Consider the following 27,399-nt stretch of genomic DNA (forward strand, 5'->3'; position numbering starts at 1 on the left):
GTTAGTTTTTCTAATGTTGTGCACATAATGTTTTTCTTATTCTTGTGTGCAACTATTGGTAGCATTTGGGAATGTGGAAATATTTTTTAAAAAATAAGCAAATGAATCTAGAGAAAAATAGGAGACTGAATAAATTCATTTATTAACCCCCCCAAAAAAACTATTCTACAACTATATATTCACTAAAGTGGCTTAAATTTTTAAAGATACAACCAAGATTCATTTCAGTCACTCAGTCGTGTCCAACTCTTTGCGACCCCATGAACCGCAGCATGCCAGGCCTCCCTGTCCATCACCAACTGCGGGAGTCTACCCAAACCCATGTCCATTGAGTCGGTGATGCCATCCAGCCATCTCATCCTCTGTCATCCCCTTCTTCTCCTGCCCTCAATCTTTTGCAGCATCAAGGTCTTTTCAAATGAGTCAGCTCTTCGCATCAGGTGGCCAAAGTATTGGAGTTTCAGCTTCAACATCAGTCCTTCCAATGAACACCCAGGACTGATCTCCTTTAGGATGGACTGGTTGGATCTCCTTGCAGTCCAAGGGACTCTCAAGAGCCTTCTCCAACACCACAGTTCAAAAGCACCAATTCTTTGGCACTCAGCTTTCTTTATAGTCCAACTCTCACATCCATACATGACTACTGGAAAAACCATAGCCTTGACTAGATGGACCTTTGCTGACAAAGTAATGTCTCTGCTTTTTAATATGCTGTCAAGTTTGATCATAACTTTCCTTCCAAAGAGTAAGTGTCTTTTAATTTCATGGCTGCAATCACCATCTGCAGTGATTTTGGAGCCCAGAAAAACAAAGTCTGTCACTGTTTCCACTGTTTCCCCATCTATTTCCCATGAAGTGATGGGACCAGATGCCATGATCTTAGTTTTCTGAATGTTGAGTTTTAAGCCAGCTTTTTCACTCTCATCCTTCACTTTGATCAAAAGGCTCTTTAGTTCCTCTTCACTTTCTGCCAGAAGGGTGGTGTCATCTGCATATCTGAGGTTATTGATATTTCTCCCAGCAATCTTGATTTCAGCCTGTGCTTCCTTCAGCCCAGCGTTTCTCATGATGTACTCTGCATACAAGTTAAATAAGCAGGGTGACAATATACAGCCTTGATGTACTCCATTTCCTATTTGGAACCAGTCTGTTGTTCCATGTCCAGTTCTGTTGCTTCCTGACCTCCATACAGGTTTCTCAAGAGGAAGGTCAGGTGGTCTGGTATTACCATCTCCTTCAAGATTAAGAGTTAATAAAAATGTAGGCTAACTGAATTTTTAGGCAATGGTGATATAAAACGGTTCAGCTACTTTGGAAAACTTTTGACAGTTTCTAATAAAGTTCAGTGTATACCTACCTACCCTTTGACCAAGCAATTCCACTCCTAGGTATTTACCCAACAAGATAAAACATACCTACTTACTGACCTGTAAAAGAATGTTCACAGCACCATTATTCAAAATAACCTCCAAAAGGGAAAGACTCAAATGTCCCTCACCTGGTGAAATAATAAATAAATTGTAGTATATTAGTGTATCATATAACAGAACATTACCCAGCTATAAATAGGAATGAATTACTGATAAAAAATGATTGAATCTGAAAAATTTATTTTTCAGTAGAGCTAAAGAGATACAAATGACAACATTTTCCAGAATTCCATTTATATTACATTCAAAGACAGGCAAATACTCTTTAGTGATAGCATAATTGACTCTTAAGTACAAGGCAGTTGATTGGAAAAGAGCATTAGGAAAATTTTCTGGAGAAATGAAATGTTTTATATCTTCATCCAGATTATGATTACATGTCCTCTACAATTGCCAAATTACTGATCTGTAAGCTTAAGATGTGAATTCAGTTCAGTCACTCAGTCGTGTCTTACTCTTTGCGACCCCATGGACTGCAGCACGCCAGGCCTCCCTGTCCAACACCAACTCCCAGAGTTTACTCAAACTCAGGTCCACTGAGTCAATGATGCCATCCAACCATCTCATCCTCTATCGTTCCCTTCTCCTCCTGCCTTCAATCCTTCCCGGAATCAGGGTCTTTGCCAATGAGTCATTTCTTCTCATCAGGTGGCCAGAGTTTTGGAGTTTCAGTTTTACCATCAGTCCTTCCAATGACTATTCGGGACTGATTTCCTTTAGGATGGATTGGTTGGATCTCCTTACAGTCCAAAGGACTCTCAAGAGTTTTGTCTAACACCACAGTTCAAAAGTATCAATTCTTCAGCGCTCAGCTTTCTTTATAGTCCAACTGTCACATCCATACATGACTACTGGAAAAACCATCGCTTTGACTAGACAGACCTTTGTCAGCAAAGTAAGAGACCTTTGTCAGAGACCTTTGTCTCTGCTTTTTAATATGCTGTCTAGGTTGGTCATAACTTTTCTTCCAAGAAGCAAGTGTCTTTTAATTTCATGGCTGCAGTCACCATCTGCAGTGATTTTGGAGCCCCCCAAAATAAAGTCTGTCACTGTTTCCACTGTTTCCCCGTCTATTTACCATGAAGTGATGGGACCGGATGCCATGATCTTCATTTTTTGAATGTTGAATTTTAAGCCAGTTCTTTCATTCTCCTCTTTCACTTTCATCAAAAGGCTCTTTAGTTCTTCTATGCTTTCTGCCAGAAGGGTGGTGTCATCTGCATATCTGAGGTTATTGCTATTCTCCCGGCAATCTTGATTCCAGCCTGTGCTTCTTCCAGCCCAGCATTTCTCATGATGTACTCTGCATATAAGTTAAATAAGCAGGGTGACAGTATACAACCTTGAAGTACTCCTTTCCCAATTTAGAACCAGTCTGTTTTTCCATGTCCAGTTCTAACTGTTGCTTCTTGACCTGCCTACAGAATTCTCAGGAGGCAGGTAAGGTGGTCTGGTATCCCCATCTCTTGAAGAAATTTTCACAGTTTGTTGTGATCTACACAGTACATTATCTGTATATCAATCACATCTTAATAAAGGACTGCTAACATCAACTAAAGATATTGCCCAGCTCTGAGTTCCTGATTGACAATACTGATATTATCTGTTTTGTTTTGTTTGTTTCCCTACTTTAGCTTGGAGGCTAAATTCAAATTCAGCCTATGGTATGATCTAATTTTTTTTTTTTTTTTGGTATGATCTAATTTATGTGAAATTACTGGGATCAGTACTGTTCCATTTAAGGAAACTCTCCACAAAATTGAAAGTTCCCCTGTCAATGGCCAAGTTTTAAAAAAAAGTTAATCAGTTTCTTGGTAAAATCTGTGATTGCTTTTGTTTTGTTCCCTTTTAAAGTAGGGCCTCATATTGAATATCTAAAGTTGCAGTGAGAAAAAATTTCCCACACTTTAATATCCTTCAAAGTAGCCAGACAAGTAAGTTCTACACACTGAAACATTTCATACATCAGGAAGATTTTCAAATGTGGAATATACCACAATTCCCTTGTGTCTTTCTCTAGTCCTCTTGTCCTATTGCTTGACATTAATGAGTAGGCAGAATTGTTTGTGATTTGAAAAAAGCAAAATGATTAAACCAGGAGAAGAGAGATGGATGTGATCACAGGGTCAGGTTGAAGGAAGCTGACAGATACCCAAGAGATTAGACACATTAACTAAAAGAATTTTTATTTTTTCTTTAAAAAAAATAAACCTTATTGAAGTATGGTTGATTTATAATGTGGTGTTAATTTCAAGTGTACAGCAAAATGATTCACTTATTTATATACATATATCCACTCATTTTTAGACTCTTCTCCCATATAGGCCTTTACAGAGTGTTGAGTAGAGTTCCCTGTGCTATACTTAGATCCTTGCATGCATCCTTCAGTAGTGCCCCACTCTTTGTTACCCTACGGACTGTAGCCCACCAGGCTCTTCTGCCCATGGGAGTCTCAGGCAAGAATACTGAAGTGGGTTTCCATGCTCCTCCAGAGGATTTTTCCAGACTCAGGATCGAACCTGAGCCTCCTGCAATTCCTGCATTGCAGGCAGATTCCTGAGCCTTCAGGGAAGCCCAGCAGATCCTTGCATATATGGTAGTGTATACGTCAATCCCAGTCTTCCAGTTTTCCCCTCTTCTGTCTACCTCCTGTAACCATAAGTTTGTTTTCTACATCTGTAACTCTATTTCTGTTTTGCAGATATGTTCATTTGTACCCTTTTCTTAGATTCCACATATAAGCAATATTATATGATATTTATCTTTCTCTGTCTGACATACTTCACTCAGCATGACAATCTCTAGGACCATCCATGTTACTACTACAAATGGCATTACTTTGTTCTTTTTTATGGCTGAGTATGTGTGTACCAAATCTTCTTTATCCATCCCTCAGTTGGTGGACAGTTGGGTTGCTTCCATGTCCTGGCTATTGTAAATACTGCTGCAATGAACATTGGGGTGCATGTACCTTTTCCAATTATACTTTTCTCCAGGATTGAATTGCTGGATCATATGGTAGCTCTACTTTTGGTTTTTTAAGTAACTTCTATACTGTTCTCCATAGTGACTGTACCAGTTTACATTCCGAGCAACAATGAAGGAAGGGTCCCTTTTCTCTACACCCTCTCCAGCATTTATTGTTTGCAGATTTTTTTGATGATGGCCATTCTGACCCGTGTCAGGTGGTCCCTCATGTACTTTAGATTTGCATTTCTCTAATAACATCTTTTCTTGTGTTTTTTAGCCATCTGTATGTCTTCTTTGGATAAATGTCTATTTAGATCTTCTGCCCAGTTTTGACTGGTTTGTTTGCTTTTTAATATTGAGCTGCATGAGCTCTTTATATGTATTGGAAATTAATCCCTTTTTGGTTGCTTTGTTTGAAAATATTTTCTTCCATTCAGAGGGTTGTCTTTTCATTTTGTGGTTTCCTTTGCTGTGCAAAAGCTTCCATGTTTAATTAGGTCCCATTTGTTTATTTTTATTTTTATTTTCATTAACAGTCTCTTCAACACGTGGTGCTGGGTACACTAGACAGCTACATGTAAAAGAATGAAATTTACTCCCTAATACCACACACACGCAAAAAATCTCAAAATAGATCAAAGACCTAAATGTGAGGCCAGACACTATAAAACTCTTAGAGGAAAACATAGGCAGAACAGTCTTTGACATAAATCACAGCAAGATCTTTAATTCAAAGAATTTTTCAATCATAACATTAACCTAGATGTTTTGGTTATTATCAGATAGACCTTTGATCATGCAAAGATGGGCTGCTCAGCATATCCACAGACACTCATGGTCACTGATTAAATTTCTCTTTATTTAAAATTCATTCTTATGACTGACTTACTGTTCTTTCATGTAATTTTAGTCAGGTCTAGAAATTACTCAAATAATTCTTTCTGAAAATAATATGCTAATTTTTGATGGAATAGAGAAAGTTGGATTTATCTTTATTGGTAAGCATTGTCTAAGTTGTCAGTAACTGATTGTTTGGGGCAGACCTGGAAATTATAGTCTATTCCCCTCTAACTTAAGCAATTTTCTGATGCTTATAATGAAGCCCTGACAACCAATAGCTCCTGTAGCATTTATGATGACAGCACATGCTATAACCTATATACACACTGGATCCAAACTTACCATTAAAGCAAATTGTTTCCACTTGCTTTTTACTTATCACATTTGAGAGAAATACTTAAGAATTAAAATACAGCCAGAAATTTATAGAAAATGCAAGTGTGTGACCTTTCCAGAGAAGTCTGAAGACCAACTAGGAGGGAGAAAGTATGTCTTAGAAGTACTTACATCATAAAGCTGCCTCAGATAGCTCAAGCTAAGTTCTTACATCCAGTAAGGTGCCACCCACCAGGTGGTGGTGGATGGTCTTAGACTGTGAGCTGGTATTTACCTCATGCTTCTGAATTATGTGATGTAAGTTGGGAGGAAGGGAAAAAAGGAGGGGATGTGTGTCCAGATTGTATCAGAACTGCCTCTTTTACTTCAAAGCTCATACCACTGGCTTGACATCATGATCCTTTGCCTGACATGCCGTTTGAATCCGATTCAACCCTATTAAAAAGGTTAAAACTGACTGGAAAAGGTCAGTTTTCATTTCAATCCTAAAGAAAGGCAATGCCAAAAAATGCTCAGACTACCACACAACTGCATTCATCTCACATGCTAGCAAAGTAATGCTCAAAATTCCCCAAGCCAGGCTTAAACAGTACATGAACCATGAACTTCCAGATGTTCAAGCTGCATTTAGAAAAGGCAAAGGAGCCAGAGGTCAAATTGCCAACATCTGTTGGATCATCGAAAAAGCAAGAGAGTTTCAGAAAAAAATCTATTTCTGCTTTATTGACTATGCCAAAGCCTTTGACTGGGTCACAATAAACTGTGGAAAATTCTGAAAGACATGGGAATACCAGACCACTTGACCGGCCTCTTGAGAAACCTGTTTGCAGGTCAGGAAGCAACAGTTAGAACTGGACATGGAACAACAGACTGGTTCCAAATTGGGAAAGGAGTATGTCAAGGCTATATATTGTCACCCTGCTTATTTAACTTGTATGCAGAGTACATCATGAGAAATGCTGGGCTGGAAGAAGCACAAGCTGGAATCAAGATTGCTGGGAGAAATATCAATAACCTCAGATATGCAGATGACACCACCCTTCTGGCAGAAAGTGAAGAAAAACTAAAGAGCCTTTTGATCAAAGTGAAAGAGGAGAGTGAAAAAGCTGGCTTAAAACTCAACATTCAGAAAACTAAGGTCTTGGCATCTGGTCCCATCACTTCATGGCAAATAGATGGGGAAACAGTGGAAACAGTGACAGACTTTCTTTTCTTAGGCTCCAAATTCACTGCAGATCGTGACTGCAGCCATGAAATTAAAAGACATTTGCTCCTTGGAAGAAAAGCTATGAACAACCTAGATAGAGTATTAAGAAGCAGAGGCATTACTTTGCCAGCAAAGGTCCATCTAGTCAAAGCTATGATTTTTCCAGTAGTCACGTATGGACTATGAAGAAAGCTGAGTACCAAAGCATTGATGCTTTTGAACTGTGGTGTTGGGGAAGGCTCTTGAGAGTCCCTTGAACTGCAAGGAGATCCAACCAGTCCATCCTAATGGAGATGAATCCTGAGTGTTCATTGAAAGGATTGATCCTGAAGCTGAAACTCCAATACTTTGACCACCTGAAGTGAAGAACTGAGCCATTGGAAAGGACCCTGATGCTGGGAAAGATTGAAGGCAGGAGGAGAAGGGGATGACAGAGGATGAGATGGCTGGATGGCACCACTGACTCAATGGACATGAGTCTGAGTAAACTCCAGGAGTTGGTGATGGACAGGGAGGCCGGGCATGGTGCAGTCCATGGGGTCACAAAGTCGGACACGACTGAGAGACTGATCTGAGCTGAATATCCCTATTAAAAGTATAAAGTTATGAATGTGAGGTTTAGTGGTAAAGTCAGCAAAAATAGCAGATTGGAAACTCCGAGGGTCCATTCCTCCACAAAAACACCAATAAAACTAGTAAAACTTATCATAACCAAATCTGAAAAATGGTCAAAGATTTAAAGGAACCAAGCAAAAGGTAAATCAAGGCAAAGGCCACTTAAATACTATATGAGAGCTCTGTGACATTTAACCTAGCCTTGCCCCATACCCCTCCTCAGCAAGGTGGCAGTGGTAAAGATAGCAGCCCGTGTTCTCAATATGGGTTTCTGGTTCTAGAAGGAACAAGTGAATTTTGTTACCAGGGAGTTATGCTTGTCTATTTTGAAAGGAATGACACAAGGTGCCTGCCTTTTTTTGCTTAACTTGGGGTTCTCTCAGGACAGAAAAGAAGTTATGCAGGGAACATTCCTCAAAAATACTGAAAGGCAAATTAGCAAGCTGCTGCCCCCAGGGGCAGAAGATTCAGTTGGGGAAAACCGTAGTCATGCCTAAAGCCTGGGAGGAAACCCTGCAGAGAGAGTTACTCTGAGAAATAATAGTTTTTAAAATACCCCAATATAACAAGAAATCTAAAAAGCCATGAAGATACCCAGGGTAGGTTGTATGCTCAGAAAAGATTCGAGAGTTTCCATAACTTTCACCTCCAACTGATCTTTAGGTTCCATGCCAGCAGGAAATCATAACTGATCTAGAGTTGTATTTACCTATCCAAATATTGAAAAAGTGTCTCAAAGGACTTGAACAGAACTTTCTCAAGGAGAAAATATATGAATGGCCCATAAGCACATAAAAAGATGTTCAACATCACTTATGTGATGGTACCTCACTTATGTGAGGTAGCACTTTACACCCATAAGAATGACTACTATAATCAAACAGAAACAGAAAATAACAAGTGTGGTAAGGATGTAGAGAAATGGAAACCCTTGCACATTGCTGGTGAGAATGTAAAATGTTGCAGTCACTATAGAAATAGCATAGCTGTTTCAGAAAAAGATAAACATAGAATCACCATATGATCCAAAATTTCACCTTCTGGCATATACCCCAAAGTGTTGAAAGTTGGAAATATAACAGGTATTTGTACAGTCGTGTTTATAGCAGCATTATTCACAATAGTCAAAAAGTGGAAGTAACCCGTGTCCCCTGATGGATGAATGGATAAACAAAATATAGTGTGTAAATACAATGGAATATTATTCAATATAAAAAGAAATGAAATTTTGACTTGCTACAACATAGATCATTATGCTATGTGAAATTAGCCGGACACAAATTCCACTTATATGAGCAACTGTAGTCAAATTCATAGAGGCTATGAACTTAAAAATATTCACAACCCAGAAGTTGGGAATTATGTTTTATTCAGTGGAAATTTTTAGGACTTCAAGCCTAGGAGACAGCATCTCAAGTAACCCTGAAAGAACTGCTCCATGGAGGCAAGGGGGGAAGCCAGATTTTATGGAACTTTTACAACAAAGGACAGGTAGTCCGAACTTCAAAAGGTTATTGTTAATTTAAGAAAACTAGGTATCCCAAATTAGGGAATTTAGCATTTTCCTATGTATATGAAGATATAAGAGTCTGGGCTCACTGAAATCACTCTTTTCATAGGTACCTCAGCTACCTGGTTCCAGTATCCTGTGTTTTCACATCCCGAGTTTCCTCGGGGCTCACCGTAGGGAGTGGCTGCAGTCTGATGGCTGCAGTCTGATGGCTGCTGGGTAGCAGGTAGCCTTTCCTTCCCGAGTTCCCTCAGGGCTCACCAGCTCACCATCTGCAATGGATGCAGTTGCGGATGACTGTGCCATCTTTGGTTTACTGATAGGGCAGGCAGTATTCCATTTCTCAAGGCAAAAAGTAGAGTGGTAGTTTCCATGGGCTGTTGAGGACAATGAGGAGTTATTGCTTAATGAGGACAGAGTTTTGGTTTGCGAAAATAAAAAAGTTCTGGAGATGATGATGGTAATGATAGCACAACACAACAATATGAGTTCACTTAATGCCACTGGACTATATACTTTAAAATGTGGTATTTTAATATGTATATTTTACCACAATACAAATAGTTTATAAAATTCACTAAACAAAGAAACAATTCCAACCCATGACAAGCAGCAGCAATGAACACTGAGAAGGGGAGAGAATCTGATGTTCAGAGTCATCACATAATAATATTCAAAATGTTTAGTTTTCAACAGAGAGTTATGAGGGAGGCATGCAAAGAACTGAGAACATCTGACCATTCACAGGAAAAAAAGAAATTACCTGAAATTCTTCCCGAGGAAGAGCAGATATTGAACTTATTAGAAAAAGACTTTAAATCAATGCTTAAATATGCTCAAAAATATAAAAGTAATCATGGTCAAAAAAAGAGCTAACTAATCATATACTTTTTCCTATCCCATCTTTGGCCATATGGGCATGTTTTATCCAGATCATACATGTTGCAGTTTCAACTTCTACAAGAATATCTTTAAGTAAGCCACAGGATGATCTTCTTTTCACCATGTTCGTTGAGGAATGACATTAAGAATAAACTCTCGTATCAGCAGGATAATTAGGGTTTTTCACTGGAAAGAGCTTAATGGTCAGTAGAGTTAAGCTGTCCAAGAGACGAAGTGCTGATTAATCGAGTTATGGAAGACACGAGCAGAGTCCAGTCTAAGAGGCCAAGTGATGGAGAAATTGCCATGGGGAGGTGACCTGGGAGTTGTCAAGGATGGTTTCAGGTAGAGTGTTGAACACTATGGGTAGAAATTATTTGCCTATTCATATATCTTTTAGTTAGATAGCCTTCTGTGTATACTTTGCCATCTTGTTGTGGTGTGACTATATCTTATAGCCTAAAGTAATGGAACTAGATTTACATTTTCTATTGTAAAATTTGGCATCTTTAACTTAGAACATAATATAATTATGACTCATGTAAATAAGATTTGTATTGAGCAGTGGAATGATGTATAATTCTAGGACCCTCATTCTTAGTCTGTACTTCTAAGACAGTTGGGACATAAGCAGTTTGAAAATATGTTTATTAGTTAGCTCAAGTTTGCACCAAGCCCCCAAAACACTGGAGACTTGAAATCTAATAAGTTTGACATTTCAGGAAGATGTCCAAAACCACTTTCTGTACTGTCATGTTGAAATAAATGCTAAGGCTTAATTCTGTCAATAAAAGTAAAGTGTTTTGGGTTTTTTTTTAACTTTTTTCCTCTCCTCATTACCTTTCATCATTTGTGTTCATAAACTTGTTTCAGTGCCTCAATTTGCACAAAGATTAACTTTCATTAACAGATGCAATTAGAGAGTGTAATTTATAGAATAAACATGCTTTATATTGTAACCAAATTGACATCAAGATCATCAATGCAATTGATCAGAAATCCCTTAAAGAAAGTCAAGTGTACAGTTAATGGAATTTTTTCTATAAAATGAAGAACATTCACTACAATCAACATACATGGACTAATATGTCACCCCCCACCCCACACCCCCCACACACATACTGCATCACTTGAAATTATAGAGCTAGGTCAATTTTATATTCTTGCAGCAAGAGATTCTCCCTGGTACAAGATAAAACAAAGTCTTCAGCAAGCTTTCTGATTTCTTTTAGCAGATTTTCCCCTGGGTGAAGAAAGATGGAGAGGAGGGAGAGATCTTTGCTCACTTAGCTCTTAGCCTGTTTAACCACACTCCATCATAGCTAAGTAAGGAAGGGCTGCCTGAGTGGGAAACAATTTAAACCCACATTCTACGTACATCTTGAACCTTGCCCTTTTATAGCAGTGGTGCTCAACCATGGCTGCACATTGGAATCACCTTGAGTGCCTTAAAAATTTTAATGTCCAGCCCCACTCCAGGATCTTGATGTACTTGGGATGGAGTGAAATTCAGGGACTAGGAGTCTGAAAAGCTATTCAGTGATCTAAATGTATGGTCGTGTTTGAGAACTTCTGCTTTATAGAAAGCAGTGCTTTATCTGTGACCTGGTAAAGCAAGAGTGTACCTGAGAATTTGGGAAAGGAAAGGCAGTTGTTTCAATAAGAGCAAAGAGGCAGACTAAGTGTCCCTGCTCATTGAAATAGTTTTCGCTTTTGCTGCATATTTAAGTAGACCATGCCAAAGCAATCTCGTTTGCTCTGGCTGCATTAATTTGTATGAAACCAACTCTCCCAACAGAATGGTATGCGGTCTTTTAGCCAAATGGTACACTGACTCCTCTGTGGACAGGAAATAGCTCTTCAAAGAAATGGGTGGCATTTTTAATAAGCATAACATGGATTTAAATTAGGCAACATTGGGGGTAATCTTAATATTAGAAATTCCTGAGATGAAGTCATTTCTAAAATATTTCTAATCTCAAATTACTAAGTTTGGGTGGCACTCTATTTTCACTAACTAGAATAAATTCTAAATCAGGAAAAGTACGTCATGGAGATCTGGATTGTTAAAGTAAACATCCTCTCACCTTTATGAGAGACACATTGCTGGCCAATCTGTGGACCATTAATGACATTACCTCTCCCACTTGCCTGAAACTGAACCTTCATGCTGGCTTATAATGTAGACCTCTGAGGCTGACAGCCAAAAATAAAGGAGTGTACATAATATATTAAACCACAAGGTAGGAAAGTAGATAATTTGTAAATGATTTTCAGTTGTAACAGTCCTTCTGGGAATTGGAAAATAAGACTTGCATTCACACAATGAATTGAAAGTTTGCTTAAGAATTAGAAAGCAACTACTTGATTTTCTTAAAATAGTGTGGGGAGGGGGAGTATAACTTTATCAAAGGAAGAAGACAGATCGAGTTAAAAGATCTCATTTGAAGAATAACGAGTTTCCATCTATAAGGGTTTGGACTTAGCTTGAGCAGGAGGAATAAAAGCTCTTTCACTTCCCTCCCCCCACTTTCAGTCTCCCATTGGGGTGTCTCATTGTCCAAACTCAAAGGGAAGCCAGCAATTGAAGGCTGGTGGGTATACTTCATTAAGGTCTCTCTCCTGGAGCCCATAGCAGGGTGAAGAAGACTGGAAAGTAGGTCTGGATGGCACACAGATATACACAATTATACCATGTATTTGCTCAGCCAATATCCTTTCCCTCCTTTTCTTTCAGTAATATTCATGGTGGCAATGTAATCAACTGAAAGACTGGGTTTGGTTGTGTGACTAATTTATGATCAACGTGATATAGGCAAAAGCATAAGGTAGGACTTTAAAGTTTTTTTCCAAGAGGGTATGTATACAAAGGCCAGGTTTTGCCTTTTGTCCTCCCTCCCTTTGTTTCTCCTGATGCCCATAATACAGAGGTAAAGGTTGAAGCTCCAACTGCCATTTTGGACCATGAAGCAACTTTGCAGTCAGAAGTGATTGCTAAGGACGGTAGAGCAGAAATTTACAAGGGATTTGTGTGCCTAGTGAGTGAAGCCACTACATCAGCCTGGATCCCAACTCTGGGTTTGCTTCATAAGAAGGAAAATTAATGCTTATATATTGAAAGAAAACAAACTCAACAGTTCCAAAGTGTCACCTCATTTTTTGCTATCAACTACATAACTTAAGTAAAGAATCAGCCTGCAAGGCAGGAGACGCCAGAGACATGCGTTCAATCCCTGGGTTGGGAAGATCCCCTAGAGAAGGTTACAGGAACCCATTCTAGTATTCTTGCTGGGAAAATCCCTCAGACAGAAGAGCCTGGCGGGTTACAGTCCATGGGGTTGCAAAAGATTCGGACACAATTGAAGTGACTTAGCACACACACACATAATTTAAATATGATGTAGATATTTTTAAATAATTCCATTTTAATTTTTATATTAGTTTTAAACTGCCAAATTGTTTCTAATTTTACATAGTATATTTGACAGCCTTACAGTGGCCACTGTCTACTCGTGAGCTATATTTCTTTGAGATGAAGCCTCTACCTCATTAATAGATGGAGACATCTTTATATATAAAGAACATTTGGACTCAGCAGGAGAAGGCGAGGGTGGGGTGATTTGAGAGAATAGCATTGAAATATATACATTACCATATATAAAATAGATGACCAGTGTGAGTTTCCTGCATGAAGCTGGTGCTCTGGGACGACGTAGAGGGATAGGGTGGGAAGGAGGGAGGTTCAGGACACATGTATACCTATGGCCAATTCATGTTGCTCTATGGCAAAAACCATCACAATATTGTAAATTATCCTCCAATTAAAATAAGTAAGTGAAAATATATATACCAAGTGAATGGGTGAACCCACACTTACACTGATTTTTAGTCAATGAATCAAGTGCATACTTCACCTGAAACTTGCTTTTTTACTAATAAACAGGACAACAGATATCCCAGCACTTTCAAAGTCAAACAGGGCTGAGAAATAATGAAATAATGTGTGGTTTATCCTTGGAAATGTGAAACATAACGTTTCTCCAGAATCAAGTGACTATGAGTAAAATGATGATCATTATTTAAATATCACCAAATAAATACAACATTTCCGTTGGACAACTTTTAAGCAGTTGAAGTTCCCGTAGAATATATTTTAGCTTTGTTGTGCTTGCTTGATATCATAGCACAAAATTTAATAAACAGGCATTATTGAGTTTCCTTGGACTATTCCCAGTGATGTAACATAAATTTAGTGCATGATTAGCTATGATACATGACTATATAGTACTTAAGGGTGCTGGAGTCTGTTTTAGAGTTTCTGAACCTCAGGTACCTAGCTTGAGCTATCTTGAGAGTATAACTCACTTCTGATTTTTAAAAACCACACATTCAGGAAACATAGCATCAATATACAAGATCCTTTCTGTGATCCAGTCAGAATACACTGATACTCCAGTTTTGATAGTGTCATCTGTACTTGGGGATGCCTCAGATTACTCTGCAACAGACAGTTTAGATTTGCCGGGAGAGCTGGAGCAGGAACAACAGCACTTGTGACTCTGGCTCTGCATCGGGTAACTTGATCAGACCACATCTAGTTTTTCACAGTGAGGGTATTATTGGTATTTGGAGCCATTATGTGATATGGACTTAGGAATTTGCCTCACAAACATTGGAAAGGAGTAGACTTTTCAGCCAGCTAAGCTGCTATAGGTTTCCAGGAAGCCTCCTGATTGATGTGTTCTTAATCTTGAGCTCCCATTAGGATGGGCCAAACCTGGGATCAAGTATTGCAGTTACAATATTAAGAGAAGGACTTAAAACAGCGACTCTGGTGGAGGTCTGTGGTGATTTCATTCAGTCTCCCCCTCTCTCTTGAACCCTTTCACTCAATTATACTAACAACGTTTAGCTTAAGTTATCCAAACATCCCAATCTTTACACCTCACTTTGGCCTTGTAGAAAGCCCGAGTCCTGAGCACATGATGTTCATAAGTGCAATATTCTACAACAATGTTAAGATCTGGATGGAATATCTCTCTAAATTATAATGGCAAAATCTTCCTTACAGGTTTCATACATTTTGAGTGAGTATTGTGATGTCTATAAACCTGTAACTTCACTAGTATACATCAGAAACAATTTCATTATGCTTTGAAATAAGTTCGTCAATAATCATTATTAGTAGGTGGTACACGCTCCTCTTCGCCTCAAAAGCAACAAGTGCTGAAATGCCCATTGAAGTTGTAAAAGTTTCTTTAAAAATATTATTTAGAAGTTGTGGCTTAGCAATCAAAGACATGACTTTGAAGTAAATGTGTACTTTAAAGGGAATTTACGATCAGTTGTATTATGGATCTCATACTGAAATATCTGAAGAAGTTAGAAGTTCTAAAATGCAGTATTTGGAAAGGATACGCATGCACAGCTGTGATATTGTTTTAGCAACTAACTATCTTTTGAAAGAAGAATTTCTTTTTATGTTATGAATCCTTAGATCATATATACTTGGATAACAGATTCTTCATAAAATCTGTAAAACACCATCTAAATTCCAGATAAACTTCAAATAGCACAAACCAAACATATTCTGGAAAAAAGTGTATTGTGATTGTTGGAAAACTTTAAAATATGAAAAGTTCCCATTACTCTTGCTATTTTCCTTCTGAGAATTTCCTAGCCAAAGCTCTATTTAAACTGAGGTCAGAAATCAGTTACTATGTGGGCTTTTCTTACAGGATAAATTTAATGAAAGGGCCTAGTTGTTGCAACAGATGCTGCCTTCATTTCAAAAGATTTCCTTAAAGCATAATGATTAAAGTCTAGGGAGAAAGAAATTTGTACTTATCAAATACTCTAAGAATTCCCCCAGAGGAGAAAAACAAACAAACAACTAAATCCCAAAGCTACGATATAACAAATAAATATTCCTTTTGGATTAAAAATCATAGCAAATTATTAGCTATTTTTACTTCTTTTTCTTGAATGTGTTTTAGGAATTTTAAATAACCAATGCACATTGTACAAGTACTTCTGTTTATTTCTAAAGAAAAGTGAACTACTTCATTTTGAACTTGTGGAGTTCTAATGTAGAGTAGGGAAGATTTCATATTCTCTGTAAGTATTAAGTTATTATACCATAGTAAATCTCACCTGATGTGTGTCTTAAGTCAGATACCCTAGAGAGAGACAGACTGGGGTCAGGTTTTGAACACAGAATTTATTTGGAAGGTGATGTCGATAAGCACCAACATAGGAGTGATAAATGACACAGGAAAGGGAAGGCAGCTAGCATAATGGGAATCGTCAAGAAACTAACAATACAGACAACTGGGACTTAATCCCACTGGGGTGCTCTGAGCGAGAATATAAAGACTTGGCCTCACTGATTTCCACGTGAGGGAGAGGAAGCTGGGGTAGTTATATGCCAACTCCTATCAGATTGTGAATGATGGATGCTTCTGCTTTGTGTAAGGGCACTTGAGTCAAGCACTTCATGCCAGTCCCATTCTTGGATCAAGTGAGAACAAGCAACAAACCTCTTAAGCAGAGAGCTTCTGTTGTTTTCTGTGAAAGTCATTTATCTGGGTACATGGGCGTGATGAGAACTCAAAAGATATCACTAGGATACTGATAGCATTGGCCACAGTGAGTCTGAAAAGCTGACTATAAATTCCAACTACAAAGTGACAAATGTTTCCCAAAAGAATAAATATCAATGATAAAATATATATGAGAAATTATCCAAACACTAATAGTCAGAGAAAATGCAAATTTAAATGTACAAGAAATCAACTGTTAAATGCATTTAATTTTTTGTAAAAAGTAAAATTGTGACAAAGTCCAATACAAGCAGAATGCTAATGGTATTAAATATTTAAATCATTTAAAAAAGCAATTTGGCATTGTCTTTTAAGAGGAAAAGCAATTTCCATACATTGTGACCTAATAATTAAATTTCTGAGAAGAAAGCAGTAAAGAAATTAAATTCAGTTCAGTCACTCAGTCGCTCATTTGTGTCCGACTCTGTGACCCCATGGACTGCAGTATACCAGGCTTCCCTGTCCATCACCAACTCCTGGAGCTTACTCAAACCCATGTCCATTGAATCAGAGATGCCATCCAACCACCTCATCCTCTGTCGTCCCCTTTTCCTCCCACCTGAAATCCTTCCCAGCATCAGAGTCTTTTCCAATGAGTCAACTTTTCGCATCAGGTGGCCAAAGTATTGGAGTTTCAGCTTCAGCATCAGTCCTGCCAGTGAATATTCAGGACTGATTTCCTTTAGGATGGACTCTCCTTTAGGATGGACTGGTTGGATCTCCTTGCTGTCCAAGGGACTCTCAAGAGTCTTCTCCAACACCACAGTTAAAAAGCATCAATTCTTCAGCGCTCAGCTTTCTTTATAGTTCAACTCTCACATCCATACATGACCACTGGAAAAACCATAGCCTTGACTAGATGGACCTTTGTTGACAAAGTAATGTCTCTATTTCTCAATATGCTGTCTAGGTTGGTCATAACTTTCCTTCCAAAGAGCAAGCATCCTTTAATTTCATGGCTGCAGTTACCATCTGCAGTGATTTTGGAGCTCAAAAAAAGTAGTCTCTCACTGTTTCCATTGTTTCCCCATCTATTTGCTATGAAGTGATGGGACCGGATGCTGTGATCTTAGTTTTCTGAATGTTGAGTTTTAGGCCAACTTTTTCACTCTCCTCTTTCACTTTCATCAAGAGGCTCTTTAGTTCTTCTTCACTTTCTGCCATAATGGTGGTGTCATCTGCCTATCTGAGGTTATTGATATTACTCCCAGCAATCTTGATTCCAGCTTGTGCTCCATCCAGCCCAGTATTTCACATGATGTACTCTACATATAAGTTAAATAAGCAGGGTGACAGTATACAGCCTTGATGTACCCCTTTCCTGATTTGGAACCAGTCTGTTGTTCCATGTCCAGTTCTAATTATTGCTTCTTGACCTGCATACAGGTTTCTCAGGAGGCAGTTCAGGTGGTCTGGTGTTCCCATCTTTTTAAGAGTTTTTCACAGTTTGTTGTGATCCACACAAAGTCTTTGGCATAGTCAGTAAAGCAGAAGTAGATGTTTTTTTCTGGAGCTCTCTTGTTTTTTCGATGATCCAACAGATGTTGGTGATTTGATCTCTAGTTCCTCTGCCTTTTATAAATCCAGCTTGAACATCTGGAAATTCATGGTTCATGCACTACTGAAGCCTGGCTTGGAGAATTTTGAGAAGAAATTAAAGTATAAGTGATAATACCCTTTGTGTCTGAAAAATGGGCATATGGTTAAGTTATAGTATATGCAATCAGTGGATATTTATATAGCCAACAAGATTATGGTTGTGAAGATAAGAATTAGCATGAAAATCAATACTTATGCTATAACAATAATTAGAAGAAAATTATACAAAGCTATGTGTGCATTCTGGTTACAACTATCTTACCTTTTAACAGCTTTAAAATTTGAATGGTAACTAGAATTTAGTGCCATTGTCAAGTACAGTGTTTTATTTGCAAGTGATAGAAAATCCAATTTGTACTTGCTTAAGCAGTGAATGAATGAATCCAATGCCCTGTGTAGCTGGAAAGCCCATGGTTGGGCTTCAGGCTTGATCCAGTACCTCAGTCAGGTTGTTGAATCTAGTTGGTTACTTTCTCTTCACTCTGCCTTCCGGAATGTCTGCTTCACATGCAAGCAGGCTCTTCTCTTGGTTGTCACTCTGACACCAGCAGAAACTAGAACTAGATGCTGCTTTGGTCTTACTGAGGCTCAGAATAGGACTTCTATTCCTCAAACATTGAACAAAATCCCGAAGTTCTGAGTTATATGCCCACCACTGAGTTATATGTGAAAGCTGGACCATAAAGAAGGCTGAGCATCAAAGAATTGATGCTTTTGAACTGTGATGTTGGAGAATACTCATGAGAGTCTCTTGGACTACAAGGAGGCCCAATCAGTCCATCTTAAAGGAAATGAATCCTGAATATTCATTGGAAGGACTGATGCTAAACCTGAAACCAAGACTTTGGCCATCTGATGCAAAGAGTCAACTCATTGGAAAAGACCCTGATGCTGGGAAAGACTGAGTGCAGGAGGAGAAGGGGACGAGAGAGGATGAGATGGTTGGATGGCATCAGCGACTCAAATGGACATGAGTTTCAGCAAACTCTGGGAGATGGTGAAGGACAGGGAAGCCTACCGTGCTGCAGTCCATGGGGTCTCAAAGAGTCAGACAGGACTGAGTGACTGAACAACAACATGGCCATCACTGAATCAAAAGTATGGCCAGATGATAAGACTGACTTTAAGGCGATCAGCACTTCTCTACAAATGTAGATGGGCTGATTACATTCTAAATTGGTGGCTATTACACAGTGAGCATAAGCACTGAGGAATCAATGCCAATACCTACTATGGTATGCAAATATACATGTATACATGTAGGTACATATATGCACAGATATAGACACACATACACACCCATCTCCAGAGGAAGCACAACTGAGCCACCAAGCTGATTCATTTGTTCATACACATTTAGTATATACTGATTCCAGATACTATTCTAGATACTACATGCACAGCATTAGATGAGACAAGTAAGGTCCCTGATCTCATGGAGCTGATATCTCCATGGGAGAAAACTGACAATAAACAAATAAATGAATAAACAAGACACACGATGTGAAGGAATAAAGAAAGATGCCTGTTGGAGTAACAAGATGAATATTTTTTGTTTGGAGAGGTTGGTTAAAGGACTCTTGAGGAGAAAACATTTAAGTTGAGATCTGCATGAAGAGAAGAACTTCCCAGGCAAACAAAGGTCATGGTATAGATCAAGAAGGTCCATTAGTATTTTTTTTTAACTTTTTATTTGTACTGGGGTATAGATGGATGATTAACGATGTTGCAATAGATTCAGGTGCACAGCAAAGCCACTCAGCCATACATATACATGTATTCATCCTCCCCCAAACTCCCCACCCATCCAGGCTGCCACCTAACATTCAGCCAAGTTCCCTGTGCAAGGGACCTTGTTGGTTATCCATTTTAAATATAGCGGTGTAAGAAGGTCCATTAGCATAAGAGGCCTTCCCTGCTGGCTCAGATGGCTGCGGTAGAGAATCTGTCTGCAATGCAAGAGACCCTGAGTTTGATCCCAGGTTTGGGAAGGGATCCCCTGGAGAAGGGGATGGCTACTCATTCCAGTTTTCTTGCATGGAGAATTCCATGGAGAGAGGAGCCTGGCAAGCTGCAGTCCATGGAGATGCAGTGTTGAACATAACTGAGAGACTATATCTTATCTGATCTCTTATCTAAAAGTGCAGAAGAGACACAGATGTATAGAACAGTCTTTTGGACTCGGTGGGAGAAGGTGAGGGTGGGATGATTTGAGAGAATAGCATTGAAACATGTATATTATCATATGTGAAACAGATCGCCAGTCCAGGTTCGATGCATGAGACAGGGTGCTTAGGGCTGGTGCACTGGGATGACCCTGAGGGATGGGATGGGGAGGGAGGTGGGAGGGGGGTTCAGGATGGGGGACATATGTACACCCATGGCTGATTCATGTGAATGTATGGGAAAACCACTATAATAGTTTATTCTGAAGGAATTCTCAAGAAATAACACTGGAGGTTTGGGGAAGTGAGACAGAGAAGGAATATAGTCAATAAAGGATATGTTATTGAGCTAGTTACCACCATGGGCAACCAAAGTCAATCCCACTGGAAACTGGGAACTGGGATTGAGCACAAAGCTCAGGTTTCCCACCTGAGATGCGAGGGAGCTAGAGTATTTATCCACCAGCTTCCTTCAGTCACTGGTTGAGGGCCTTTCTAGGGGGTATTAATTCTGTGGCACTTCCAGGCTGCTAGAAACTAAGCAGTCTCTGGACACAGAAAAATCACTCCAGCCAAAAAGATAGAAAGGCTGGCAGTTGAGGTCAAGTCTAGAAACACAATAAAATGGTAACGGGGGAATGATCAGGATGCCAGCAGAGGTTTGGTGGAAGGAGACACGTGGAAGTTAAAACAGAGTTCCTCCAGTGCTTGTTGCTAATAGTCTAGATGAGGCCTCCCACGGCCCCACTGGAAATCAGCCACTGACGGACTTCCTTGGCGGTGCAGTGGCTGAGAATCCACCTGCCAGTGTAGGGGCCGCAGGTTCAATCCTTGGTCACGGAACCGCGATCCCTCATGCCACAAGGCAACCAGGCCTGTGCACTACAAACAGAAGGCCAGAGCGACACAGTGACTTGCTCCAAGATTCAGAGAATGACGGAGAAACCAGACATCATGATTTTTACTGTATGAGTCTTATGAAAATCACTGAATTGTGTGTCTTCAAATATTTAGAGAGGAAGAAATTAGCTGTTTTGGACTTTCAAGTGAAGCATTCAACGTGGGAACTGCTTAACTTATGTTTAGTCCCAGCCAGAGTCAGAAGCAGACACAGAGAACTGAGTAGACAGCACCAGGACCCCCGGGCAGTTCTCAGTTCTCCTCTGACCGTAGAAGCTGACTATTGTGCCCACAGAATGTATCTGGGTATAGATAGAGTTCCTGTGACTGCCGTGGTTTTATTCTTGACTCTGACATAAATTGGGCAAAGAAAAATTATAAGAAGCGGGGCTAACATTCCTTTTGTCCTTTGAACTAGACCTGGACCAAGTGGTGACCCCATCTTAGCACTTTATCTGGAAATAAATTCTCCTGGATTTGTGTTTTGGTCATCACTTTGGTGGATGGAACTGATTCACCATAAGTGGGGAAACTCTTGGTTGTTTCTCAACTCACCTTAGTGCTCACAGAGGGGCTCATATTCATCTGAAAGTGAGGATTTCAGTTTGAAATTTTGAAATTACAAAGTAAGGCTGGATACAGGTGGAATTCTGACCCGTAATCATCTTGGTTTGATTTGTCTTTCCCCCAACATTGTATAAGAGTTGATATTCAACCCACCTTCAGAAATGGTCCGTGCTATTTGTTTTATCTCTTTATTTTACACCAGTAACAAGTTTAGAGATGTACATCAAACACCATTTGAAACTGACTGATCAAATTGAGTGGGGACCAAATCTTCCTGCTTCATGGGGGACACCCATACTTTAAAAATATGCATATCAACTAGATCATTAACAAACTGGACTAATTTAGACAATACAATACAAATATCATCCCAGTTAAAATCACACATGCTCACATATATTCAAGGGCAGGATGTTTTTGTTAAAAAAATTGTTTAGGAAATATAATTTCTTTAATTTTATAAATGACTTCACAATTGTAATATTTGAAAAGCACCTGGTTGTTGGTGGGGATTTCTATCTTAATTTTCATGAAAGGCAAGTAGCTTAGCTTGTCCTCCTGAAGCACTTAACCTGATTTCATGTCTTAATTTTTAAAAATGCTATTTAGGAGTTCAAAGACTGTGCCAGACTGTTAAAGGCATTCCTATGAGCCTACCTTCATTATTGATGCAATTCTTCCAGTCTGAGATGAGCAGAGTATAAAGCAATAAATAAAACACCAAGGAGAATAAAAGAACTCTCTCTGACTCGGTTCAGTTCAATCGCTCAGTTGTGTCCGACTCTTTGCAACTCCATGAAGTGCAGCACGCCAGGCCTCCCTGTCCATCACCAACTCCTGGAGTCCACCCAAACCCATGTCCATTGTGTCGGTGATGCCATCCAGCCATCTCATCCTCTGTCATCCCCTTCTCCTCCTGCCCTCAAACTTTCCCAGCATCAGGGTCTTTTCCAATGAGCTAGCTCTTCATATCAGGTAGCCAAAGTATTGGAGTTTCAGCTTCAACATCAGTCCTTCCAATGAATATTCAGGATTCATTTCCTTTAGGATGGACTGGTTGGATCTCCTTGCAGTCCAAGGGACTCTCAAGAGTCTTCTCCAACACCACAAATCAAAAGCATCAATTCTTCGGCGCTCAGCTTTCTTCACCGTCCAACTCTTACATACATACATGACTACTGGAAAAACCATAGCCTTGATTAGAAGGACCTTTGTTGGCAAAGTAATGTCTCTGCTTTTTAATATGCTGTCTAGGGTGGTCATAATTTTTCTTCCAAGGAGCAAGTGTCTTTTAATTTCATGGCTGCAGTCACCATCTGCAGTGATTTTGGAGCCCAGAAAAATAAAGTCTGCCACTGTTTCCCCATCTATTTGCCAATGAAGTGATGGGACCAGATGCCATGATCTTAGTTTTCTGAATATTGAGTTTTAAGCCACCTTTTTCACTCTCCTCTTTCACTTTCGTCAAGAGGCTCTTTAGTTTTTCTTCACTTTCTGCCACAAAGGTGGTGTTATCTGCATATCTGAGGTTATTGATATTTCTCCCGGCAATCTTGATTCCAGCTTGTGTTTCATCCAGCGCAGCATTTCTCATGATGTACACTGCATATAAGTTAAATAATCAAGGTGACAATATACAGCCTTGATGTGCTCCTTTTCCTATTTGGAACCAGTCTGTTGTTCCGTGTCCAGTTCTAACTGTTGCTTCCTGACCTGCATACAGGTTTCTCCAGAGGCAGGTGAGGTGGTCTGGTATTCCCATCTCTTTCAGAATTTTCCACAGTTTATTGTGATCCACACAGTCAAAGGCTTTGGCATAGTCAATAAAGCAGAAATAGATGTTTTTCTGGAACTCTCTTGCTTTTTCAGTGATCCAATGGATGTTGACAATTTGATCTCTGGTTCCTCTGCCTTTTCTAAAACCAGCGTGAACATCTGGAAGTTCACGGTTCACGTATTGCTGAAGCCTGGCTTGGAGAATTTTGAGCATTACTTTGCTAGCGTGTGAGATCAGTGCAATTGTGTGGTAGTTTGAGCATCCTTTGGCATTACTTTTCTTTGGGATTGGAATGAGAACTGACCTTTTCCAGTCCTGTGGCCACTGCTGAGTTTTCCAAATTTGCTGACATATTGAGTGCAACATTTTCACAGCATCATATTTTAGGGTTTGAAATAGCTCAACTGGAATTCCATCACCTCCACTAGCTTTGTTCGTAGTGATGCTTCCTAAGGCCCACCTGACTTCACATTCCAGGATGTCCAGCTCTAGGTGAGTCTGAGTGATCACACCTTCATGATTATCTGGGTCATGAAGATCTTTTTTGTACAGTTCTTTTGTATATTCTTGCCAACCTCTTCTTAATATCTTCTGCTTCTGTTAGGTCCATACCATTTCTGTCCTTTATTGAGCCCATCTTTGCATGAAATGTTCCCTTGGTATCTCTAATTTTCTTGAAGAGATCTCTAGTCTCTCCCATTCTATTGTTTTCCTCTATTTCTTTGCATTGATCACTGAGGAAGGCTTTCTTATCTCTCCTTGCTAGTATTTGGAACTCTGCATTCAAATGGGTATATCTTTCCTTTTCTCCTTTCTTAATTTTAAAACAGAGATTAAGAATGTCTTTTCTCAGTTTTAGCAAAAGGTTTGGAAACAACACTGACATACTTTCAAATGGTATTTCCAGACAGTAATTTAAATTTATGATTTTCCAGTTTTTCATGTAAGTACATGTATATTTACTTTCATAAGTATAAAGGTATACACATAGACACATATATGTATATACATGTATATACATACACTTAAATAATGGAAACTCATTTTAGAAATATTTGTATAACATGGATCTATAAGGCTCAGAAAGAATTCATTACTCATTTTTCATAGTAATATTTTTAGGCATTCATTCATTTTTCACTTTATCTAGCCAAACTAAAATTGAATGTGGGATCATGTTTCCTTCCATTTCTTGTTTTAATTTTTTAAGTGGTAGTCATCTACATAATATAACTACATAATATTCTATACATCTCCTAAATTTCTGAGATTTTAAAAGCTATGTGTGATGGTGAATGATAGCTCTAGTTGAGGTGAGGACCAAACAGAGGTCACTATAGGAAGTAAATAATATTGCGGAATTGATCTTAATTCTATAAAACCAAGTCATGGGAAGAAAGTAGAGAACCCTAACAGAGGAGATGGGGATAAACAATGAATGGTAAAATAAATTCTGTTAAGGAAATACCAGCAATCAAATCATGTATTATCTGTAAATGTATCACAGATAAATATTTTTCAGTCTTGAAGGCAACACATTCAGTCATAAGATAGTTCCACATATTTTATGATGACCTTCTAGCAAAAGAAAAAATTAATTAAAATTATCTTATGATATAGTGTTTAGTATCTAAAGAGTCTGATGAGAGCTGGTATTAAAAAAAAAAAAAACTTGAAAAATAAATTTAAAAGACTAAAAGTAAATGCATATACAGAAAGCCATACTAATTCTCTTCTCTAAACTTATAGGTTATTAATTACTTTTGGCTTTTTCCCTGTGTCGTCCTGTTTGATTTTGTTTTCAAAGTTAAAATGCCAAGGAGCTCATCACTGTTAACTGTATTTAACTGCCCTGCGAAAACCACTTGCGCTTTTATATATACCAGATTCTCATTACAACTGGGTCCATGCAGTATGGGCTGTGGGGCCCCTGCCTTTGTGATCACTTCTTAAAAGTTTGCTTCAGCAAATAATAAGCCTGGTCCTTTAGGCCATAGAGATCTCTTTCATCTCTTTATTCTAATAAAACTGACTAAGAACTATAATCTTGACCTTCATAAGCCTTTGTAGTTTGCTTTGGTGTACTCATTTCTTTGTCTTCACTGATGAGCAGCTTAGTCAGGGCAAGGACAAGGCCAACGTTGTGCATGTGTGTGCTGTGTTTTCCTAGGCCAGCCCAGTGCTGGGTATGTATTGTATCTGCCATTAATATTTTTGCTGAATGAACCAACTCTCTTTGGATGGACTTGAGACAGTCACTTCTATATAACACCTTTTTCTCCCCAGGATGATTAGAGCAATATTTCAGTGAAGGTTATACATGATCAGAACTGAACAGTCTTCAGTCTGTTGAAGCACAGGGAGTGAAGGGAACAAAGATATTGACCCATAAAAGTTAATTAACAAGAAATAACTTCTCCTAAATAAGCAATGGAACACAAAGGATGTGTTGACTGGTCAAAAGGACCTTGATTAGAAGTTATGATACAGAACATATCTAAGTTATTTGTAAGAGGAGTAAATATATTACAAAGCTCTATGCAAATTTGTTTCACCCAGTATTGTTTAAAGGACTATCCAGAGTGTAGAAATGAGATTAAATTCTTAGGTAAAATAGTCCTTTCTTACTCTTCAGTTTTCTCTAGGTTTTTAACACTACACTTTTCTTCTATGTCCATTATCAGTCAGGGTCATCAAAAAAAGAACTCAACTGTAACCTGGATTCCTGAGAAATAAATCACAATTTCATGCAATGAAGCTCTTGATTCAAACTGTTCTTTAAGCAATGATTCAAGCTCTCTTTAAGCCTCTCATATATAATCACAAGTGAGTAAATCAATAATAAGATGGAGCAGTCATAACATCTTGATAGGAATAAATATTAGTTCAGTAGAAATAATTTGATAAACATATGTCTGCATTCCCAAGCATTCATGACAGATGGTAGAATATATATCTAGTTTGTTTTCAGAGCACCTATTTTCCTTTAGATATTCGTGCTGCTGTTTGCTTTGTTGGGAGATTGATTGCTTTCCTGGCCCCAGCTCTTCATTGTCATGCCCTCCCTCCCCCTACAGCCATGCCCTTAGACATGTAACTTTATAATTGCCTTCTGCTCTGACTTCAAGCTCAACCATTGTGATTCACAGTGGCAAGTGAAATGCTGGCTAATGTGAAATTCACAGACATGAATTCACAGTGCAGTCAGGCTTGCTCTTAGAGTTGCCCTTGGATGCCATGAGAAGAACTTGCCCAGGCTGACCTGCTCGAAGAGGAAACACATGGAGCAGAGCTGGTGCCCACAGCTGTCTCAGCCAAGACCAGCCTCAGGCAGCTGACAGCACTTCTACCTGCAGGCACGTGAGCATGCCAGGTCAGGGCTAGCAGAACCACACAGCCCACCCACAGAAGTGAGAGCCTAAGAGCTGCCTATTGTTTTAAGCTGTTATTTGTTGGGGCAGTCTGTTCCATGGCATTAATATGATAATTCCTACCTGATGCAATTTGATTTCTCAATATGCAAATATATAATTAATTGTCACTTGTTCATTATAAGTATAAGAGCACCTGGGAAAGGAACAGAGATTCTTGAAATATGCCTATGATTCTGTTTTAAGGATATGGCATCAAATTAAAGTAAAAAATGCAATAGATTTTCTTTAAGTTCTGAGAATGTTCAAACTATGATCTTTTCATTTTTTTTTTCCATAACAAGAATTGAGCAACTACAGAGAAATAAACCTGGCCTGCCTCTTGAATTCTCTAGAATTATATGAAGTTTTTCCAATTGCTAGTATGACAGTAGACTTTAGTAATGCTCTGAAAGGCATTCTCCTCAGCTGCATGGAATAGAATGGGACAATCAATGCCTATTATTTCGCACTATTCTACAGGTTGACTAGGCAGATCTAATCTGAGGTAGCATCTTGCCAGTCAACAATGACCTCACTCACATGTCTAGGCTAGGATAGCTGAGACCGCTTTCCAAGAAATCTTTTA

At 38.9% G+C, this 27,399-nt stretch overlaps 1 protein-coding gene across 2 annotated transcripts in view; it reads left to right on the top strand.

Annotated features, from left to right (window-relative positions):
• The window catches only part of PLCB1 (phospholipase C beta 1), an 854,892-nt gene that overhangs the window by 483,917 nt on the left and 343,576 nt on the right, over positions 1-27,399 (top strand). The window lies entirely within an intron of this gene.

This window comes from Cervus elaphus, chromosome 23 (assembly GCF_910594005.1).
Source record: "Cervus elaphus chromosome 23, mCerEla1.1, whole genome shotgun sequence".
NCBI classification, from domain to species: domain Eukaryota; kingdom Metazoa; phylum Chordata; class Mammalia; order Artiodactyla; family Cervidae; genus Cervus; species Cervus elaphus.